Here is a 24,968-nt window from a genome sequence, read left to right on the forward strand (position 1 = left end):
GGCGCGCGACGGCGCGCGGAAGCCCGGGCGGCGGCGGCTGCGGGGCAGAGTCGTCACCCCAGCGCTGTCTCCCGGGCTGCTGGCGGCGCTCTCCATTGTTCTGCGGCGGTTTCCCGGGGGTGGGCGAGTGGGAGGTGTCGGCTTCGTTGCCCAGAGGGCGGGGGGAGCTGGGGAGGGCTTACCACTCAGGCGGACCCTCCCTGCGAGAGCGCCGCGGGCCGGGGCAGGGTGCGCGGGGGCTGCGGGGCGCTTAGCACCGCGGGCTGCCTGCGCGCGGGGGCTCCCAGCTCCTGCACTCGCTCCCGCTCAGCGCCCCGAGCATCTTCTGTTACTATGGATATCTCGCTCCTCCGCCACCCCCTCCTCGCACTCTGAGAGGCCGCCGCAGCGGCAGCAACGAGGCAGCTCCGCAGGCGCCCAGGTGACCAGCTCGGCAGCGGCAGCAGCGGTGGCCCTTGCCACCGCTGGAGAGAAGAGGAGGCAAAAGAGGGAAAAGGCAGGTCCCGCGCTACTCCGAGGCTTCCTCAGGTTTCCTGTCCTAAACGAGCTGCTTCGGGTTTACGACGCTGGAGAAGCCACAGAAACTCTCAACTTGCGTGGACTGGTAGCCCCCTCCTTTGGGACTTAGCCCCCGGTAGACTGGGAAGGTCACAGTTCAGATTTTGTGTAAGATTTTCTGATACGGTTCAAACTACCCCCCACTTCCCCCGCCCCCGGTTTCCACCGAAGTTACCATGGTACTATCACCAATACTGTTCTTGAAATTTACTTTGGCAAAGCTTTCTTTTAAAATTATGCCAGTTAAAAGGTACATCTGACCCTAAAGGACAAGACTTTTCTCCCTTTTGTTAAATCCTAATTTTTTTTTCTCGCAGTAAATAAATAAAAATAATTGTGGTTTAGCAACTGCTTAATACCATAACACTTGAATTAGCATATCTGACAACCCACACAGTTTAGTTTCATGGCGTTTCAACATTCCACATGAAACTGTAGGTTGCTCACTTAGCCTCGATTTGGCCATACCTAACGAAGAACAACAGATTCCCACAGAGGAAGCCAACCTCTGAAAACAAGGTAACAGCTCCCAAACAGTTTGTGAAATAGGTTGAAATGAAACTAATTTAAGAAAACGTATTTAAGGAAATGTATCGGGTTATGATAAGCTCCAACAGGTACTATTAAGCAATCCTGTTGTTAGGGTACCTTCACTCACTTCACTTTCTAAACTTTAATAGTATACTGCCTTAAAGCAAGCAAACAACCGAACAGCTACAAAACTACAAAACTTTGTAGGTACTAGAATAGAAATGTGAATGAATTTTTCTAATAGGTAACATTTACCGAGCACTTACGATTTGCCAGGCATTATCTCATTTAACAACTTGCGTTATGCATTTGACACAACCTTGCTTGCTAAAAGTGAAGAGGATTTGAAGCAGTTAATGATGAAGATCAAAAACTACAGCCTGTAGTATGGATTACATCTCAACATAAAGGAAACAAAAATCGTCAACACCTGATCAATAAGGAATATCATGATAAACAGAGAAAATACTGAAGTTGTCAAGGATTTCATTTTACTTGGATCCACAATCAACACCCATGGAAGCAGCAGTTAAGAAATCAAATGATACATTGCATTGGGCAAATCTGCTGCAAAAGACCTCTTTAAAGTGTTAAAAAGCAAAGATGTTACTTTGAGGGCTAAGGTGTGCCTGACCCAAGCCATGGTGTTTTCAATCACCTCATATGCATGTGAAAGCTGGACAGTGAATAAGGAAGACAAGAAGAATTGATGCCTTTGAGTTGTGGTGTTGGCGAAGAATATTGAATATACCATGGACTGCCAAAAAGAACGAACAAATCTGTCTTGGAAGAAGTACAGGCAGAATGCTCCTTAGAAGTGAGGATGATGAGACTTCATCTCACATACTTTGGACATGTCATCAGGAGGAACCAGTCCCTGGAGAAGGACATCATGCTTGGTAAAGTGGAGGGTCAGTGAAAAAAAGGAAGACCCTCAATGAGATGGATTGACACAGTGGCTGCAGCAATGGGTTCAAGCATAACAATGATTGTGAGGATGGTGCAGGACTGGGCAGTGTTTCCTCACTATGAGTTGCAATCGACTCAACAGCACCTAACAGTAAAAATAACAACATTTAAATCTCACAACTCTACAAGGTAGGTTTTATTATTATCTTCACTTTACAGATGATAAAATTTTTAAAAAGGCTTAGAAAAGTTTAAAACTAGGAGTTGCAGGGCAATGTTTTCTTCCTTAAGAAGAAACACTAAATGTCCACTCTTTTGTCTGACTCATGTCACTGTCTGCTTTGTGAAGTTCAGGTTAATAGCATTCTGGAAGATGCCCTGCTAACAAGAGGCAGGGCCAGGACATTAACCTAGGCCTAGCAGGCTCCATGGAGTCCTGGGTGGTGTACACAATTAAGCACTCAACTATTAATCGAAAGGTTGGCAGTTTACACCCACCCAGAGGTACCTTGGAAGAAAGGCGTGGTGATCTGCTGCCAAAAGGTCACAACCTTGAAAAGCTTATGAAACACAATTCTACTCTATAACACATAGGGTCAGCATGAGTCAGAATCAACTGGACAACATCTGGTTAATGGTTAAAAGCAAGCTCCAAGGTATGAGCACTTAATCATATGGGAACCATTTCTCTACTTACATAAGAAATCCAAGAAGCTTGTTTTGATTTTTACATCGTACATGTAGAGAATGAGAAACAGGTTGGACATGACCTGCTTTCTTAACTGGCAGACACTTGAATGAACATGACCTGACTACTTACCTGGGGTATGATTGGATATCTCTCTTCTTTGAGATTAGCAAACTTTCATTGGATTTGGAAGTCAGGCCACTTAGTTCTATTCCTCACTCTGCAATCCAAACACCTGTGACTTGAGACAGAATAACTGTTTTCTTGGTTTCCCAATCATTAGAATGACTGAAGAAAGATACTTGCCAAGGCATCATTTTCATATGAATATGGGTCTCTGGCAACAATTATTGGGCTGCTCAAAGAGATGTCGTTTGTTAGCAGCAAACTACAGGCTTTTGGAAAGGAGGCATACTATCATTCTTTCATCGTGTCAAGGCCCTTGCACTCTAGAGTCATTTGGGATCTATAGGCAGTCTTTATGTCTACATTACCTCCAGACAGTGATGGAAATCTAATTCTCAGTCAGCATTTGTGTTTGGCTGGGTAAAAATTTCTTCTAGAGGTAATTGGGAGAGAAAGTTGCTGTCCATGGTGGCTGTATTGATGCCTCATTTGGCACAATTGCATTAAATACTGCATGCATTAAATACTGTAGTCCTGGAAATTAACTTCAACACAGCACTATTGAAATTTGGAAATAATCCCCAGGTATGTATATTAAAACATAAAGGTATTATCAATGTAATATCCTACTGTTCTGGGTAAGAAAATTAAATAATTCACAAAAGAATGACTTTTTACTCCTTTTGCACTAAAATAGTCATTATGCGTAGTTGAAATTATAGACATTTTTATGTTCCAGAAACAGCATAAAGGATTTAAGAGATCATCTACTCAAACCCTTTTATATTATAGAAAAGGAAATTGATGCCTGGAGATGTTAAGTCACTTGCCTAAGGACTCACCCTAATTAGAAGCAAGAGCAAACCATGAATCCTTGCCACTTGTTCAGAACTCTTACCATGATACCGTGGTGCCCTAGGATATTCCATGTCAGAATTATTATTTTCCTTCAGTAATTTTATTTTTTTGCTAAAAAATCATTCAATTCCTATTTATGTCATTTAAAATATGGATAATACATAGTCTCATGTTCTTTCACTTGGAGGAGATTTATATCTTTTTAAAACCCTGGTTATATTAAGTGCTACATTGTTCTTTGCAAAATGAGACATTTAGGAAAAAAAATCTTATAGTGCCAATTTCCAATCTCTCTGTCTCCCCAGTGAAAAGCAAAGCATTCATTCTATTACCGGTAATAAAGAATGCAACCCTTTCAAATACTAACTGTTGATTTAAGAACAGCAATTTTATATCAGAGTGGATGAGCATTTAAGATTCCCCCAACTTCCTGTATTCTTCCTTTGTATTAAAAAAAATTATCCATAAGGTAAATATTTCAGTCTCATGAGTACAAAGATGGTGGTAACTTTTCAAAGAGACATGTAATATAGGAGTATAAGGCACTTTCCACAGATTTAGAGGAATAGAATTACAATAATTTATTCGTTTGTTTAGAGATAGAATAATGCAATAGTTAAGCTACCAACTTTGCAATCAGATCAGTGGGTCCCAGTTATGACTATTCCACTTAATAGTCACATGATCTTGAGCAAGTTAACCTTTTTGAGCCTCCATGCTCCTACAGTAGAATAAATGTAATAATAATAGAAACTACCTCAAAGAGTTATGGTAAGGAGGAAATGAGATAACCCATGTGTATTGCTTTTTTGATGTGTCAAGTTGGCTAGGCTAAAGTCCCCAGTTATTCAATCAAACACCAATCTAGGTATTGCTGTGGAGATATTTTGTAGATGGGATTAAAGTCCATGATCAGTTGACTTTAAGTTAAGTGAGATGATCGTACATAATCCAGATAGGCCTGATTAAATCAGGTGAAAGACTTTAAAAGCAGAACTGAGGTTTCATGGAAGAAATTCCACTTGTGGACAACAGTTTCAACCCATGCCCAAGCTTTCTAGCCTCCCCTTCCTGATGGCTTGTTATACAAATTTAAGACTTGCCCAACCAGCTCCCATAATCATCTAAGCCAATTCCTTGCAATAAATCTCTTAATATATATCCCCTACTGGTTCTGCTACTCTGGTTGAGCCCTAACTGATATCCCATGTAAAACATTAACAGTAGTGTTTAGCACATAATAAGCACTGCAAAAGTGTTAGCTAAAATATTTTTTAAAAACCTTTATTGAGCACCTCTCACGTTCACAGCATTGACGTATGTACTCTGATAAAAACGTCTGAGAATTCTGAAATGAAATAGGAATAGATTTGTATTACCTTCAATGACATAACCTCAAAGAAGAAGGAAATTAATGTTTTGGTAAAATTTCCAGGAAAACAAGGGAAAAGTGCCAACAGGGTTGATTATTTCATCTGGAGCTATGTAGAGGAATTATGCAAGTCTAATATGAGGACTGTTGTAGGAAGACAATGATCAAAACAGACAATAATTCATCTCTTAATAGACCCATCTAGATTTGGTGCCTGAAACTAGGAAGATCGGTTTCCATGGATCGACCATGGAATTCATGATGTAATACAAGTTCATTTATGACTGTTGGTCTTAAGCCAACTAGAATTACATACTTTAGAACTTCTTTGAGATTCTTGGGGGAAGAAAAAAAAAACCTGTTGTCATTGAGATTCTGACTCACAGTGACCCTATAGGACAGAGTACAACTGCCCCATAGGGTTTCCAAGGAGCAGCTGGTGGATTCAAACTGCCAAATTTTGGGTTAGCAGCCCAATGCTTAACCACTGCGTGGGATTCTTGGAGGGGGAACCCAACTTTATATTCAGGTGTAGCAGAGTAGAGTAAAAGTTCTTTCTTGCCTCAATGTTAGCTTATCTTAGCATTTTACATTATTATATATTACAGACTTTAGTCTACTTTGAGCATTTTTAAGCAAAGAAAAAATACTTTAAAAAATCACTAAAAAACAGACATACAAGTAAGTTTAAGTACAAACTTACTTAAATAGAAGCTGCCTCTATCCTTCAGAATTATGATGCCAAACTTAAAGCTGGAAATAGATCAGTAAACAAAGTTGAGAGAGGCAGTCTCATGTAGAAATAGGATTAAAAAGTGATGAGGAAGTAAGAGCCTTTTGATTTTAATACCTAAGCACTGATAACTTAGAGTGAATCTTAAACAAATGTACACGTTCTAAATTGTGTGTGTGCATGCGTGCATGTATTAGCTAGAGAGAGCTAGCTCGTGATTCTTTATAGCATATTAGTGATTTTATAAAAGGTAATATTATAAAAATACTTTTACTCCTAATGCAAAGACATTGAATGCCTGTGATGTCTAACATTGTGCTGGGTGATAAGGGAGGGGAAGGTAAATTAGAAATAGACCCTAACCTTGTGGAATTCTTTCTCTGGGTAACTCTAATTTAACCTTATGGATTTCAACTAACATGTAACTTCCTCCAGGAAAATATTTATACTTCCCCTGTCCTGCACTGGCCTAGGCAATACTCTTTTACTCTCACAATAACTTTACTTCCCCCGAATATTACATCTGTCATTCTTTTTTGTAATTATGTGTTTAGTTATGACTCTCCTCATAAGACTTCATGAGGTCAAGGACCTTGTTTATGTGCTCTTCTATTTATATCCAAGGAGCCCTGGTGGCGCAAACAGTTAAGCACTTGGTTGCTAACTGAAAGGTTGGCAGTTCAAACCAACCTAGCAACTCCATGGGAGAAAGACCTGGCAAACTACTTCCACAAAGATTACAGCCAAGAAAACGCTATGGGACAGTTTTGCTTTGTCATATGGGGTCGCTATGAGTCAGAATTGACTCAATTGCACACAAAACAACAATATATGTACAGCTTCTGACCCCAAATTGGTATTAGGTAAATATTTGTTGAATAAGTAAAAAAAAAAAGCTTGGGACGTGTTGAGTTATAGTTGCTATCTGAGTGGAAACATGCAGAAAGCAGGTTATATGCTGTCTGCTTTCTGCACGTTTCCACTCAAGAGATAATGAACTTGCTATCAGCTTACTCCTTCTGGTTGGAAGCCCTGGATGTGGACTGTCTTCAACTAGCCCACATGTAGAATTATGAAAGAGAAGTTCTGAGGTCACAACTTTAGACAACATCCACATTTTCCATTTTACACTGTGGTGTGAAACATGGCCCAGGTGGCTAGCGTAGAAAAGTTTTGGGAACTACCCCCCACCCCCGCCAATAAATCTTTTCAACCATGTAAACCAAGTGTCTAATAGATATTTCCCAACTAAGCTGTCATGGTGATAGGAGAACTATGAATCTGGATTTATAATCCTCATATTGTGGTACTTTACCTTCCAATATGCAGAAAGCAAGGTTTTAAATTTCACAAGAAGTTAGTATGTACTGATAGATGGCATAGGACAGCAGTGACAGAGAGTCTAGGGAAGCAATAGAATCAAGGAGTCCCCCAAGACTTAGGCATCAGAACTGGCTCTGAGTGGGGAACGGGGTGTGTGTGGCTATTGGTGGTATATGTCTGTCTGCTATAGAAGAAGTATAGTTCTCCCTTGTGCTCAGGGCTTGCTGGTCATTAATAAGACAAGTAAGGCATAGAAAGACTTCCAGCACTCATAGATTTTATTGCCTGATCATTCTTTCGCTGTGGAAAGATTCCTTTGTTTGAGTGGAAAATGTAAAACAACTTATAGACCGCCTGTCAACTACAGGCATATTTGCAGATGTAACTACCAAGCTAACACAACCCAGAGTGAGCAGAAGAGACTTACACTTTTTCCCGAAGGCAAGCAGGCTTGGAATCCAGGGGGAATGAGTGTAAACACTGAGGCCCATCTGCCAGGAATGTTCTGCCCCAGTCTCCTGAATTAAGACCTAGTGACTTTATTTTGATGTTAACTACATTCAGGGCCTGTACCACATGCAGCTCCACTGAGCCATAGCTAAGACTTTGGCTTACAGCCTTTGCTCACCACCAACCTCAAGAGTCAGTTTCAGCCACACAGCACAGGTGTTAAGTACCTCATCCTACTAACACCTTTAACCACCAGAGCAGCTGTGCTGAACACTCCCAGCAACTTTCAAGGTTAGCAGTGGGAAGAGAATGCTCCAGTAACCTGATCTGGATGTCGGTTTCACTAAGTGGATATACATCCCAGATTTCTTGGAACAGCCCTCTTTTAAGGAATCAGACCATAAGATCTGACTTTTGGTTGCAAAAACTATTGTTTAGAGCATATTGGAGACTCATGGTAAGAGTCCTCAGGGAGGTAGTATAGTACATATACAGGAAAAAAGGCCATAGGCTCAGACCTGGGTTCAGTTCTGGCTCTACTATTTCCAGTTGTGTGACCCTGAGCAAGTTGCTTAGCCTGTTGCACCTCAGTTTCTACATCTGTAAAATAGGGATAATTGTTCCTTAACGAAGTTGTTTAAGGATTAAATGAGGGCACCCATGTAAAAACCTAGCATGATACACGGAGCGCAGTAATTATTCAACCAGAGAATTAAGTTCACTCTCATATTAATTCATAGCAACACACAAGCCACCACATTAGGACAAACATACCAGCAGGGTCACCCATAGTGGTGAGGTTTCAGCAGAGCTTCCAGACTAAGACAGACTAGGAAGAAAGACCTGGTAATCTACTTCTGAAAATTAGCCAGTGAAAACCCAATGGATCACAGAATATTGTTCAAGACTTCAACTCACTTCTTTGGACACACCATCACGAGGAGGACATCACGTTTGGTAGAGTGTAGGGCCAGTGAAGGCGAGGGAAACCCTCAATGAGATGGATTGACACAATGGCCACAACAATGGACTCAAATATACCAACGATCATGAAGGTGGCTCAAGACTAGGCAACATTTTGTTCTATTATACGTGGGGTCACCGTGAGTCAGAGCTGACTCTATGGCAACTAACAACAAGTATGAATTCATAAGCCTTTAGGATCAAGAGGCTACTCCAACTTATCAACAGAACTAAATAACAAAGCTCATTCCCACAGCACCTTGTATATTTATCAGTCGTGTAAATGAGGTGTCATGTACTTAGGAATGGACAGTAACTTTTTTTAATTACTGAATTGTGTCCCCAGAAAAGATATGTTGAAATTCTAACCCCTGGTACCTGTGAATGTGACCTTGTTTGGAAATAGGGTCTTTGGAGATATAATCAGTTAACATGAGGTCATACCAGAGTAGGGTGGGTCCTAATCCCATGTGAGTGTTGTCTTATAAAAGAGAACAGACTTGGAAAGTTAGAAGAAGGATGGCCAAATGACTACAGAGGCTGATGCAAGCTGAAGAACACCAAGGATTGCCATGAACCACCAGAAGGTAGGAGAGGCATGGAACTGTTTCTCTCTCAGAGCCCTCAGAAGGAGTCAACACAACCAACACCCTGATTTGGACTTCTAGCCTTCACAACTGTGAGACAATAAATTCCTGTTCTTTAAAGCCACCCACTTCGTAGTATTTTGTTATGGCAGCCCTAGGAAACTAAGACATAGACTCATAAAAAAGTTTTTTTTTTTTTTCTCCACAGGATTTTGTGGAGGACAAGATAATCTATCATTTGATGGTGATTATGCATATTATGGAGCCCTGGTGGCACAGTGGTTAAGAGCTTGACTGCTAACCAAACGGTTGGCAGTTTGAATCCATCAGCCACTCCTTGGAAACCCTATGGGGCAGTTCTGCTCTGTCCTATAGGGTTGCTCTGAGTCAGAATCGACTCAATACAATGGGTTTGGTTTTAGTTATGTGCATTATTATGCTAACTCTCCAGGAATGTACATTAAGGGTATTGAAATATACTAGAGGGACAAAGGGAGAAAGAATTATATAATAAATATTGGAAACTGAATCTTAGGATAGGAAGGTGTGGTTGATGTCTACTATTTCTGCCTGCCCAACATGGAGTCCCTCTATTTCTGTTATCAATAGACTGATTTTTTTTTTTTTTTGCAGAACCACCTCTTTCACACCTGGCCATGAAATCCTAGAAGATCTGACCATGGAGTGAGCCCATGACCACTGGATAATCAGAAGATTACATCATTCAATGACAGTGATTTGTTTAGGGAGCATCAGGTCCAGGACTCTGCTGTAACTACTGAGAAAGGGGCTCTCTTTCCACTGGGTTATTGAGTCAATGATTATGGGGCTGCACGGTGCTGAACTTAATGCCTGGAGCTGCCAAGGGGCATCCTGTGGAGAGGGTCTACCCAGGAGTGAAGCCAGTGCAGAGGAAAGCAAAGTGGAGATACGGAGAGAGAGACTTAGGTATTCCAGTGACAGCCTTTAAGGCACTGGATCTAGCTGTGCCTGAAACCTTTGACAATCTCTTATGTGATTCAATAAAGTCCTTGTTTTGCTTCAGCCCTTTTCAGTTGAGTTTCTGGCTGAAACTGTCCTGACTTCTTTAGAGGGAACTTAAAGATAATTTATTCCAACCTCCCATCTGATGTTTGAATCTCCTCTACAACTTCTAACAAAGAAGTCATTCAACCAAGGCTTGGATTCTTCCAGTGACAAGGAGCTCATTACCCATTAAGGAAGCCTATCCTGTCTTTGGGACTTTTACTACTACAAAATTCTTCCTTACACTGAGTCAAAGTTTCCTTCTGAACCTTTTGTATAGTTACCATTTATTTTGTACACACTAGGGGCCAGGGCCCATGTGCTATGATACATTAGCAAATGTAAAATTTGTTGTCTCATTTAATTCTAGCAACAACCTTATGACATAAAAATTATTTTGGAGGCCACTGCACAAATCCAGATGAAACATGATAAGGGGCTGTAATAGGTAGGAATAAAGAGGAAGAGGATGGATCAGGAAATGGTAAAAGGTATAGCATCTCAATGACTTGGTGACTGAATGGAGGGGATGGCGAGAGAGAAGGCAAAGTCTAGAATGACCTCTAAAAATTAGATAGTGAGGAAAGAAGGAGAAACAACTTTGGTGGGGAAAGAAGATGGTTCTGCTGGTTATCTGAGGAGGTACATCAAACAGATGGGATCAATACTTCCTGGAGCACACGATAGCTCTCCTGATTTCCTTGAAATTTTTAACTGAATCTGGCTCAGTGTTAATCAAGAAATCAAGACAGAATTCGATGTACAATAAAACCAAATATTTTGCATAGACTTTTAATCACATGAGTGTAGGCCAGAATAACATTCTCACATTCAATCCTCAAGACCAGTTTCTTCCTTTTCTCCCCCTGCCAACACCCCAGGAGGCAGAGGATAGGGCCAGAGAACTCAGTAGAGGATGTAGCAGTTTCCCTGAGCCACAGGGGATGGGAATCTGACTTTCAGGTCCAAGTCGGGGAGAAAGAGCCAGAGAAACATGTATGCCTATGGAAGATATTTCTGGGAATGAGGAGAAAGTAGGAAGGGAAGAAACCGATATTTCTTGAATACCTACAATGTACCTAGCCTTTTACATGCATTATCTCAACAACTCTGTTGTGGTTGTGTGCTGCCAAGTTGATTCTGACTCATAGCAACCCCATGTGACAGAGTAGTACTGCCCCATAGGGCTACTAGGCTGTAATCTTTACAGATTCATAGCAACCCTGTGACTGTGAGTAAGAATCAAGTTGATGGCAACATTTTTTTTTTTAAATCTTTACAAGAGCAGATTGCCAGGTCTTTTCTCCCACGGAGCAGTAGGTGGATTGAACCCCTGACCTTGTAGGTAGCAGCCAAGCACTTAACCATTGTGCCACCAGAGCTCTGTAGGTGTTGGTATTTTATTTTTGTAGCCTGTATGAAGAAATTCTGGGAATTCTGAGAGGTTAGATAATTTTTCCAAGGTCAAACAGCACTAGAATTAAATCCAGAATACAGTATTTTATGCAAATAATGCTTGCCTTCTACATTTGTTTGCCAACTGCGCCCCCTCCCACGAGGTATTTTCATAATCGCCACTATGCCAATTTTTTTATATTTTGCTGTGAAAAATTAGCATAGTGTGCTTCCGAAAATAACTAGCAAGGGGGGTAGAGGGCGTGACTGGCAAGCAAACATCGAAGGTGCATGTTATTTGCGTAAAAATATGGTACATGGCTCTGCAATCCATGATTTCTTCATTATACTACACTCTCTCCTTAAATAAATAAAAGTTGTGAGATATTTTCTAGTTTACAAAATATATTCACATGCTATCTCAATTAATCCTCATATCAACAACCCAGAAGGTTGATACTAATATTGCTCCCATTTTACAGATGACGGAGCTGAGTCCCCATGAGGGACTTGCTCAAAGTTACACAGCTAGTAAGTAGCAGAAACACAGCTGGAATTCAAAATTTCTAACTCCAAGGCTCAAGTATTTTCCCATGCTACTGCACTGGCAAGCCGTGGTGAACTAAGGCTTTGTCCGAATAGGGACTGATAACAGCTCTGCCCTAAAACATTCTCTTCCTCCCAGGGCAGTCCCCAGCCTGACACTTGTGGTAGTACCTCCTTTCACCCTATAGGCCCGCAAGAGAAAGCCACCAAGGATAAAAGGAACACAAGCTCCCTGGAGTTTCTAGCGAGGAGTGGGGTAGGGGGTGACCCTCAAGAACTGTTAGCTTTCTCCCTTTCTACTAAACACTAGGGAGGGGTGTACATGCAGTGCTTGGAAAATCCACTTTCTCTTCTAGGTCTATACACTCTTTCAGAGTTCCTAGGTGGTGCAAATGATTAATGCACTCATCTGCTAATTGGAAGGTTGGAGGTTCGAGCCCACCCAGAGGCATCTCAGAAGAAAGGTCTGGTGATCTACTTCTGAAAAACCAGCAATTGAAAATCCAATGGAGCACAGTTCTATTCTGTCACACATGGGGTCACCATGACTTGGAATCAACTCAAAGGCGACCAGTTTTATACACTTTTTCGGAACCCAGGATAAAATGAGCCAAAATATCCCTAGGACCAAAATGACTATCTGGGCTGAAATAGGGCGCTTTGGGAAGCCACATTAACTCTTTCAGGCCATTAGGCTATCATTTAGTAAATTACCACTTCAGTGCTCTAAATGGGTCCCTAGTGGGAAAGGTTTAATTTGCGTTTTCTCCCCTTCCTCTCAGCTGCTTTCTCCAATCATGATGTAGACCAAGAAGCTGTTTAATAAGTGGTGTGTTCCAAATCACTGGATGCTTTTATAAATAACCAAAAATGCCCCTGCAGATCTGCTATACTGAACTGTGTGGAATCAAATCTATGCATAAGGTATGAGGGCCTGGGGGCTGCAGCCCAGTTTCCACAGAGATGAGGGAAATAGGACAGAAGGTTGACCTAAGGCTCCAGGACATCCTTGCTTTTCAAGCTCTGGGTTAGTGGATGGTGTGTGACAGAGGGCAGCCTGGGTGATGCAAATGGTTAAGTGCTTGGCTACTGTCTTAGTCATCTAGTGCTGGTATGACAGAAATACCTCAAGTGGATGGCTTTAACAAAGAGAAATTTATTCTCTCACAGTCTAGGAGGCTAAAAGTCTGAATTCAGGGCGCTAGCTCAAGGGAAGGCTTTCTCTGTCAGCTCTTGGGGAAGGTCCTTGTCATCAATCTTCCCCTGGTTGAGGAGCTTCTCAGCACAGGGCACGCTCTGCTCCTGGCACCACTTTCTTGGTGGTATGAGGTCCCCCATGTCTCTCTACTGGCTTCTCTCTTTTATACCTCAAAAGAGATTGGCTCGAGACACAACTCAGTCCTGTAGATTGAGTCCTGCCTCATCAACATAACTGCCACTAATCCCATCTCATCAACATCATAGAGATAGGATTTACAACACGTAGGAAAATCACATCAGATGACAAAATGGTGGATAATCACATAATACTGGGAATCATGGCCTATCCAAGTGGACAGATATTTTTGGAGGACACAACTCAATCCATGACAGCTACTAACCAAAAGGTTGGTGGCGTAAATCCAGCCAGAGGCATCTCAGAAGAAAAGCCTAGTGATCTACTTCTAAAAGATCACGGCCATTGAAAACCCTACGGAATGCAGCTCTACTCTGACACACATGGGGTCATCACGAGTCAGGGCTGGCTCTATGGCAACCAGTTTGTTTTGGGTGTGTGTATGTGTGGGACAAAGACCACCACATTCCTGGGGACCTGGGCAGGTGGGTGGAGGGGAGCAGATGCTGGGTGAAGCACCAAGTAGAAGTTCTTTCTCCCCACCTAGAAGGGGGCATCCACAAATCTGATCTGAGAATGAGTCAGTATCTCTGCCTTAGCACTTTGATTGCAAGGGAGGTCTGTGGGAAGGGCAGGGATGTTTCCTTAAGATGCTGGCTTTGCCCTGTCACTCAGAATGTATGATCACTGTTCATTGCAGTCACAGAACATTTTTCTCCCTGGGGGGAAACAAAAGTATCAGAGCTCTCCTTTGCTCCTTTAAATCTAGGGCCACTAAATAAGTGCTAAGTTCACTTTCCAGGGCCTAATATCATTACACAGTGGTGATCCTAGCAATAATGCCTGGCATTTATACAGCATTTAAAGCTTCTGAAGCACTTTCATATTCATTGTTGATCAGGGCTGGCTTTACGGGAGTGTAACCAGTGCAGTCACACACTAGCAGAGGGCCCCACACTTGGTTTAATGCTTATAGTTGCATCTTACAATTCTTAATAACTATCTGTGAATGTGCATTTTGTAAGTAAAGTCTGTTTCGATAATGGAGCATTTACTCCACTGTTTGGAGCTTCAACTCACATGGAGTCCTGTCTCCTACTGTGTCCCTGCCTCTCTGGCATGAGTGGTTGGCTGTCTGCTCCCTACCTACTGCCCCAGGTCCTACCCGGCCTTCCCCTCCCAGGCTCACCCCACAACCGTTGCTGCCCTCTGCCTGGGGCATTGACAGGGGTGAAGGAGAGGGTGGTCTGCATTTAGCCCTTGAACTCTGCTCCTAGTGAGGGGGTGGAGGTAGCGCTGGGCATGGAGGGTCGTCCACCCTGTGACTTCTTGGATTGGGTCAAGGCAGTGGCCATCCCTGCACTAAACTGGCAGCATGATGGCGCATTTGGCGGGCAACTTGGTGGTGACTCAGCAGGGGCCTCTCACCCTACCCTGACCCAAGTACCGAGCACATAGGGCATGGAGGTTGCCATCTCTTGGAGTTTGCTCATCTGCTGTAGGTTGGGGCACAGGCCTGTGGGAAGGGCAGATTGACTTCATTCCTCCTGGCTGGGCCACACATTTTCATTTTGCATCAGGCCCTGCAAATTCTGTAGCTGGCCCTGTCATTGACAGTCAGTATGCTACCCACACAAGCTAGTTAGGACAAGGATGTTGCTATGATTACACCTACTACTATAATTACTACTGGAAGTGAAGGTTGTCATTACCTGCTCTATGCCTCGCAATGGACAAGCACTTAACAATATGTTATCCTATTTAGTCCTCACAGGAGCCGTGGTTGCATAGCAGTGAAGAGCTCAGGCTGCTAACCAGAAGACTGGCAGTTCGAATCCACCAGCCACTCCTTGGAAATCCTATGGGGAAGTTCTACTCTGTCCTTAGGGTCACTATGAGTCAGAATCGACTCAATAGCAACAGGTTTTGGGTTTTAGTCCCCACAACAAATATGCAAGGTAGGGCTTGCACACTGAAGAGGTTTCTTAACTTCTCTAAGTTTTAGTTACCTCATCTGTAAAATTGGTATAATAATACCTTCTTTGCAAGGATACTGTGAGAATAAAATAAGATGATGCACGTGTAAAGATAAGGAGGAAATTTTGTCTACCTGCATTAGTCTAGCACTGTGTTTGGAAGAAATATTTTGATAAGCTACTTGAGGCAAATGGTGAGACCCCACAGACATACTCAGATAACTCAACAGAGTTGCTTAACTTCTGCACTTATGACAAGGGGAGGAATTTGCATTGTCCCTGGGAGGAAGGTGGCAAAGAAAGAGGAGTCAGTGAGAGCAAGGGCTATGTGAGGGAAGACAACACCAGTGACAATATGGCCTTTCAAGAATGGAAATACTGAATGGGACTTAAAAATAAAATTGTGTTGGATTTATGCTGTAAATGCCTCCAACTACCCACCTTCATGAAATCTTCAGTAAAGACTAAGTAATTGACTAATGCTTTTCTGTGTAATTAGATTAATTGGGAGGAGGGGATCTCAATGAGGTCTTGAGATTCTCATCCATGTCTGCACAATAAAAATAGACAGCATTTGTGGACACACATGCCAGAAGATGCGTATAGAAATGATGCTGGCTATAACATTATTCTTTGAATGTTTCTTCTGGGCGATCTTCTCTTTGTTTGGGCTATGCATTCTTGGGTGGTATTAGCAGCAATGCATATTTTATTTAGTTTATATTCTTCCGCAAACCCCATCACCAAGCTCACCACACAGCCAACACTCAAATGTTGAGGGATGATCAATCTGAGTAGTAAGCACTAAAAGAAGGAAACTAATATGATTTTGTACAATCATTTCATTGTACAACCAGAAGACTCCTTAGAAGAGAGAATGGCGAGACTTCATATTGCTTACTTTGGACATGTCATCAGGAAAGACCAATCACTAGAAAAGAACATCATGTTTGGTAAAGGAGAGGGTCAGCAAAAATGAGGAAAAGCCTCAATGAAATGGATTGACACAATAGTCATAACAGTGGACTCAAACATAACAACAATCGTGAAGACAGCACAGGATCAGGCAACTTTTTGTTCTGTTATATATAAGGTCACTGTGAGTTGGAACCAGGGCTTTGAACCAGTTTGTTTTGGTTCAAACCCCTGCTGACAATTTGCATTTCTAACATGTTCCCAGGAAGTTATACATAAGAATCACCTGAGGATCTTGTTAAAATGTAGATTCTGGTTTAGTACATCTGGGGTGGAAAAGCAAATTCGCAGCAGGGAACTTGATAGAAATGCAAATTCTCAGCAGGGGTTCAAACCAGAACAAACTGGTTCAAAGCCCTGGTCAGAACTGACTTGACAGCAACTAACAATAACAACATAACCATTTCAACAACCCTTTACTCTAGGAATTAGTCTCTCCAGTTTACTGATGACATATCTGAGGCTCATGGAGGCTATGAAACTTGCCTGGGGTTACACAACTACCAAATGGCAAAATGGAGATACAAATCTATGCCCAATACTTTAACATGATGCCTTCCTGGTAAATGAGACCGTCCAGGGTTTTGATGTCGTATAAACCAAGCATTACATACACATACGTTTAAAAACCTGACTGAAATCGGAAGGATAAGACAAACTGATTTTAAAATCATTTCTAAACCCACCCAAACTCAATGCCGTTGATTCCAACTCATAGTGATCCTATAGGACAGAGTAGAATGGCCCCATAGGGTTTCCAAGGCTGTAAATCTTTATGGATGCAGACTGCCACATTTTTATTCTGAAGAATGGCTGGTGGGTTCGAACCGGCGACCTTTCAGTTAGCAGTCGAGCACTTAACCCACCGTGCCACCAGTCTTTCCCCATGTTCTTGTTCTTCCTCCGTTTACTGTTTATTCTCTAGAAATGATTTTTTGAAGCCCTGGTGGTGCAGTGGTTAAGCACTAGAGAATAAAAAGTAAAGGGAGGAAGAACAAGAACATGGGGAAAGACTGGTGGCACGGTGGGTTAAGTGCTCGACTGCTAACTGAAAGGTCGCCGGTTCGAACCCACCAGCAGCTCCATGGAGAAAGATGTGGCAGTCTGCTTCCATAAAGATTTAAAGCCTTAGAAACCCTATGAGGCAGTTCTACTCTGTCCTATAGGGTCACTATGAGTCAGAATCGACTAGACAGCAATGAGTTTGGTATATATACATACATATATATGTACATACATACATGTATACACACACACACACACACAATTATCCCTTAGATAATTGTAGGGTCATACCAATGTTACTCATTGTATTGTAAAGACACCAAAGAAGAGAAACTGTACCAGTCAGATGCAACCAATTGTGCAAGAAAAGGCTGTCTCAAATGTGTGTAAAAGCATGATTCTTCCTTCAGCCAAATCAAGTCCAAAGGAGCACATGAATAATTGGCTGCAGCTACCCTTTAAGCAAGTGCCAGCTCTCTCTGCCCAGGGTTGATACATCTCCAAACCTCAGGGAGTCAGGAATCAGCTGCCAGCAGCCAATGGGCTTCTGAGCATTCATAACCAGACCAGGTGCTGATCCATCAAGCTAATTAGCAGCCTGTGGGCCACAGTTAGCTGGGAAGGTAGAGAATTTTAACTCTTTTCCCAACAGACTTGGTGCCATCTTGTGATTTTTGAGCAAGATTCTATCAGTGTAGGTGCAAAACCATAAAGAAAAAGACATTTGGAATTCAAAAGGAGGGAGGCTAAAAGAAAATATAGGTTTGCTGTTAGTAAGACAAGAGAGACTGACAAAAACAAAGAAACTAAACCTTGACTCACAAATAGATTAGACAGACAGTCCCTGGATGATAGAAACGGTTAAGCACTCTTCTCCTAGCTGAAATGTTGGCTAATATGTATATGCACACATACAGGAGCTCTGGTGGTGCAATGGTTAAGTGCTCGGCTGCCAACGGGAAGGTCGGTAGTTCAAACCTACAGGAGCTCCACTGGAGAAAAGACCAGGAGATCTGCCCCCATAAAGATTACAGACTAGGAAACCCTATGGGGCAATTCTACTCTGTCCTATAGGGTTGCTATGAGTTAGAATTGACTCAGCAGCCCACAACAACAACAACACACACACACATGCACACATATAGATCTCATTCTATCATTCTACATATCACCAGGGTGCACATTTGATAAATGTTTATTCTTGTTGATAATGGTAGTTAAGACATAAATAATAAACAAGATGAACAAATAAGACAGAATCACAAAGGAGCGGGATATATAGCTTGTTGGATCCTGAAATGCATTTAATCATCAAGATCTGAAAAGAACAGAGGAAACAGAATTTTCTTCTATGGAAAATATGGAGAACACATTGAAAGTTTAGAAAAATGGAAAATCTACTTTAATTAGGAGATGAAGGAGATGGAATACATCAGAAATAATGTCACTGCAAATAACCAGACTTATAAACCAATGTGTAAATTAACAGAATAAAGAATCCAGTGGAATTTAACAAATTTGTAGAAACTTGTTATAAATAGAGCATTTAAAATTAGCTTTAATGTGATGATCAAACAATAAAATAGAATCAACATATCAATGAAGCCAACACCATTCCAAACGTCTTCATTGACACAAGAGAAGCATTCCACAGCCAATTTATTCAATATTTCTGACTTTAGTGTGATTTTGTTTACCATGGGTCCACTAATCTCCAATGGAGATACGCCAATATACGATTCTGAGACATGAAATAACAAAAAAGCATTCTAGTTCTTGAAGAAGCCAGATCTAAAAGTCATAGAGAATGGGAAGGCAGAACATTGGCAGAAGTCTTAAAACACAGAGGTAGCATTTATGGAAATGTCTGCATGGGCTCTGTCAACATATGGAGAATTGAGGAAGGGCTATGGAATTTCAATGACACCCCCATCACCACCATCTGGAGATAAAAATACTGCAGTAGATTTTTTTTTAAATGTGATATCTTACTGATGAACTTTATATTAATAACAAGATCCTAGCCAAAGTTCCATTGGACTACTTACTATAAAACTGTTAACTGCTTGATCCTGGGGTTAAAAAATGGCTTTATACTTAAGCGAGGAACAGCTGTCATTGTATTTGTAGAACCAAAGAGTCAAGATGCTGAAGCTGACATGATTCCAACGCCTGTAGGGACCCAAGGAAAGCATCACACAGCCCGAGGAAGTTTCGATATACTAGTTATAATGTAAGTTGTACTGCCCCAAAAAACTAATCTACATGTTGAGATTATGAACACAAATCTTTCCCCAAATATTTATCGAATAACAACATGGTGAGTGGTCCCTTAGGAACAGCAGGGACAGGAGTTGGATTAGTTTTTCTGTAAGAAATTAATGCTGTAATAAATCAATTCAGGGGATCGTGGTCTTTTAAACAGGAGCCCTGGTGGCGCAGTGGCTAAGCACTTGGCTGCTAACAGAAAGGTCAGTGGTTCGAATCCACCAGATGCTCCATGGGAGAAAGATGGGGTAGTCTGCTTCCCTAAAGATTTACAGCCTCAGAAACCCTATGGGGCAGTTCTACTCTGTCCTATAGGGTTTCTATGAGTCAGAATCGACTCGACGGCAGTGGGTTTATGGTCTTTTAAATACTTCCAACAGTCTTGTGTGTGTGAAGCTGATGAAGTCAAAAGCCTGTTTATGACCACCAGGTACACTAGTCCTGGTTTTTGCCATAGCAAAGCAACTCCCCTACTTCCTACTCACATCTCCCTTAAACTATCTCCCTATGGTTTGGTCAGAGCTAACCTCCCAAGCTCTTCTTGCTTAAGTCATTTATTCCTAGCAAAGGAAGAAATAAGCATATGATCCTGACCTTATCTACCTCTCTAGTCTCAACTCTGGTCCCTCCTCACTTGAACCCTTTGCTTTTAGATTAAGAACAAAAGAGATTCTGTCAAAAATCCTGGGAGAATCATGACAAATGCTTAGCTCCAGTTCAAAAAGAAGTAAGACTATTTACAGCTCAGGGGCTCAACATTAAATACCTGGACTTAATTTTCCCTCACAGCTTAGGTTTGTGGAACTTTAGACTGGAAGGGTCCTTGGAGATCATTTAGTCCAAGTATTGCAGACTGGCGACCTGGAGATATGTTTTATCTGACACATTATTATTATTTATTTCTATTTTTATTAGAATACCTTCAGGCAGAACATTTACTCTTTTTATTTTTCTCCACATTCTGTACCACATCCAATCATAATATACCACCTCACTCATTTATATAATCTGCGTGATCCTTCAAGGCATTTGAGTATGAAATGTCCTATTTAGTTCAACCAATTTTTTTGGCTTCCTTTACAGAAACACTCTTCAGGTCTGTACTTTAGGTCTCCAATTCTCTCATGAACTCATTCCAATCATGTGTTCATCCCACCCTCTACTGACATGTTGAGACGACCGATGACCTCCATCTTGCTAGATCTTGTTCTCTGCCCTGGACTGAGACCATTGGTCTGCCCTCCTCCTTGGTTTTCAGGACTGCACACTCTTCTTGTTTTCCTTCTGTTTCTTTGTCCACTTCTTCTCCACATCCTTGTTGATTTCTCCTCATCCCTTCAACCTCTGGATGTTGGATGTCCCAAGGTATAGCCCTTGGCTGATTCTTTTCTTGATCTACTGTCACTCCCTTGGTGATCTTGTGCAGCCTCATGACTTTCAATGCCATCTACATGCTGCCAAGTCCTCAGTGTACTTCTCCAACACACCTGATGTCTAATAGGAATATTAAAAGGCCCAGAAGAAGACTCCTGATTTATACCCCAAACCTATTCCTCTTACAGTCTTCCTCATCTTAGTTAATGGTAACTCCATCCCTCTAGTTGCTCAGGCCAAAATTGGTGTGGTCGTATCTCATTGCTCTCTTTTTATTATACCCCACATCCAAATCCTCAGCAATCACTTTTCCACTCAAATCTTCCAATGCCCCTTCAGTTCCTTTAAAGTAAAAGCAAAAACAAGTCTTTGCTGTTATCTTCAAGGGCCTTGTTATCTTCTTACCCCTGCCCTATGGCCACCCCCACCTTTATTTCTCTGATCCCTTTTCCAACCACTCTCCCCTTTATTCATGCTGCTTCAGTCACACTGACCTTTTTGCTTTTCATTGACCACTTCGGGCATGCTCCTACCTCAGGGTCTTTGCACTTTCTCTTTCCTCTGCCTGGAACATCCAGACCCCACTTTCCTCCATCCCCTAGGGAGCATAGGTTGCTCCCACACTTCTTTCATGATTGCTCAAATGTTTACCTTCTCACTGAGCTTTTCCTTGATCACGCTATTTAAAATTAATCCCCTACTCCAGAACTCTTTATCCCTCCTTTCTGGTTTGTTTTTCTCAAAAGTACGTATCACCCTCTAACATACTATGTATTTAACTTATCTATTTTGATTATTGTCTGTCTCTCTCCACTAGAATGTAGGTTCAATGATGGCAAGCAATTTTGTTTTCCTTGTTTTCTTCTATATCCTCAGCATCATCAGACTAGTGCTCATCACAAATAGATACTCAAGAAATGGAGTCCCTTGGTGGTGCAAAGTGCTCAGCTGCTAACCAAAAGGTTGCAAGTTCGAGTCCACCCAGAGGTGCCTCAGAAGAAAGGCTTGGCAATCTACTTCTGAAAAATCAGCCACTGAAAACCCTATAGATCACAGTTCTACTCTGACACACATGGGGTTGTCATGAGTTGGAGTTGGCTCGATGGCAGCTGGACTGTTTTACTCAAGAAAAATGTATGGATGAATAAATGAGTGAATTAATTTTTCCAATGAAGACACTGAAGCCCAGTGAAGTTAAATAACTTGCCATAAACACACAGTGATGAACTGGCGGGGTCAAGACTAGAATCCAACTTTTCTACCTCCTCGTTAGTTCTCAGCTACATCTTAATGCAACATCAGTGTGTATCACACGTACCAAGCATTGTTGTGCTGGGGTGAAGGGAATCTCTGGGGCCCTTTCATCATCTCTTAGATCTCACATTTCCTGCCTTCTTACTTAACACCCCCTCCATCATCACATATCCCAGATTGTCATGGCTGGACAATTATTGACGTGTGTTTGCTAAGTGTTCTAATCTCCTCTCAGAGGAAAGCCCTGTATATGACTCTTCCATTATTCAGGAAGTAAGAAAAATTACAGTCATAATATATAAGAAAAAAGGATGATTCACGGCTGAGCCCTGAGCCACAGGGAGCCATCCAAGGTTTAGAGTAGACAATTAGCTAAGTCACGATGATGTCACAGCAGAATATTCAAATACCTCAGTGGGCTGATCCAAGAGAACATCACAATTAAATCAGCTTACTACTAAGCACTCTTCTGCTTCTGTGAAGAGCTACTCTTCATTCTAACAGCCACATTTAAGGAGAAGTGATAAAAGGAAGTGGCGGGAGGCAGCAATTTAGTCAATATACTTTGTGCAGGAAGAAATCATTTCAAATTGCTACAGAGTAAATGAACATCGATCACATGGAAACATTCTGAAAAAGGTCAAGCATATTTGGACAGTTACCCAAGAGGCCAGGAACAGTATTTTCAGAATGGAATCCTGGTATGACACTGGGCATGAAAAACTGACGAGGGCCATCAGGGGAGATATTCAAAACATTTAACAAAATATTGACTGCTTAGGCCATCAACAGCCAGTGCAACCTCATCAGTGCACAGTGGCTGCACGTGGTCCTTAATGAAACTCACCTGGCTAGAATAGCAGAGATAGCCTTAACCTCTATGACCCTCATCTTAGTGTCTTCATCACCGGGTGAGGCACCACCATCCATTTCTCAGTGTTGTTGCAAAGATAAAGAGAGCATATCTGCGAAAACGCCTAGTACATATCAGGTCCTCAGTAATAGTAGCAAATATTTATATGTCATTATATACCAGGTGTTGGCAAACACGAATTTACTTAACCTGACAACAACTCAAAGATTCAACTATCATTATTACCATTTTACAGATGGAGAAACTGATGTATGGAGAGGTTAAGTAACTTTCTAAATGTCACAAAGCTAGTAAATGTTAAGACTGGGTCTTTGGACCCGGGCAGTCTGGATCCCATTGGCTCACTCCCCACGCTTCAGTACTCTCAGCAAATGCCAGGGCCCTCCCCTGCCCTCTCTATGCTTCTCTGCCAGTGTTCCTGCAAACCTAATGTTTCATTGACTCTAAGTTCCAGTTAAAGTTGAGAGTACATCACTGTCTGGTGCTCAGTGATTTAGCCCTTCTTCTTATGTCTGCTCAATCCCCATTTGCATGCAGAGAGAGAGAGAGAGAGAAACATAGTAAAATTAATATAAAAAGGTAAAATCACAAGTTTAGAATTTTGTTTTTAAAAATTTTGTATTAGCTGAACTTCCCAGAGTGGTACAAAAGGTTGGAGGTTCAAATCCACCCAGCGTCACCGGTAGAAGAAAGTCCTGATGATCTGTTTCTATAAAAATTATAGCCAAGAAAACCCTACGGAGAAGTTCTACTCTGTAACACATTGGGGTTGCCATGAGTCATAACCAACTTGATGGCAACGGGTTTGGTTTTTGGTTTTATCAGCAGAACTACGGTAAGCATTAAGGGTCAATAGTTATTTATCCCAGTTAATGAATCTCATGATAACAAAAATGTCCTACTGCTCTGAGATTAGAAGTAGCCCTTGTCTGGGGGACCACTTGATGACATAAATGCTGCACGGACAAAGGAGGAATGGAAAGTGGGAGAATGAGGAGGGAGGGAGAGAGTGAACATTTGTTGAGCAGCCACCTCATGTCAAGCATCTCACTAGGTGCTCGACCCTCATTATTTCATTTAATCCTTAGAACAACTAAGTCATTCAACAAACAGTTCTTGAGTGTCAGGCACCAACAACAGGTGCTGGAGTTACAAAATTAAATCAAGGCGTCTACCCTTCTAAGTAAAATAGAGAAAGCAAACAAGCAGAGCAGTTATTAGAGTTCAGCGTGATATTAATTTGATATGGGTATATACAGGCAGTGGAACTATCCTATAGAGGTCAAAATGATTCCTACCATGTCTACAGTCCTCTTGCACAGGACTGATTCCAGAATGACAGTACTGATTTTCCGCTCCCTTCAGTAGTATATAAGCACATTGTACCAACACTGAAGTAGTAACTAACATTTTCATTTTTCTTTTTTAAATTATTTGTATATTTTCCATATGTTAAGGGGCATATGTATGTGAATTCAGCTTATGTCTTTTGCCCATTTTTTCTCTTGGAGCATTTATATTTTTCTTATCAATTTATAAGAACTCTTCATATAACAAGGCCAGTGCTCACAGACATACATATTTTGCAAATACTTCCCCACATTGTTGTTTGCCTTTTAATTTTTATTTGAGGTACGGAAGTTTTATATTTTGCAAGTAGTCAAATTTATTTTCATTTGTAATTTCTTTCAAAGTTTTTTTTTTTTTTTTTTTGCTTAGTAAATGTTTTTATCTTTCCTAGATCAGCAAGATACTTGGCTCAGTTTTTTTTTCCCTGCTAGCTTCAATTTTTTGTTCTTTTTTACATTTAATGCTTCTGTTCACTTTTATTTATTTTGATG

At 41.5% G+C, this 24,968-nt stretch overlaps 1 protein-coding gene across 17 annotated transcripts in view; it reads right to left on the minus strand.

The window, feature by feature from the left end:
- The window catches only part of LOC101350473 (ankyrin repeat and sterile alpha motif domain-containing protein 1B-like), a 469,608-nt gene that overhangs the window by 173,705 nt on the left and 270,935 nt on the right, over positions 1-24,968 (minus strand). The window lies entirely within an intron of this gene.

This window comes from Trichechus manatus, unplaced genomic scaffold, assembly GCF_000243295.1.
Source record: "Trichechus manatus latirostris isolate Lorelei unplaced genomic scaffold, TriManLat1.0 scaffold00081, whole genome shotgun sequence".
NCBI lineage: Eukaryota > Metazoa > Chordata > Mammalia > Sirenia > Trichechidae > Trichechus > Trichechus manatus.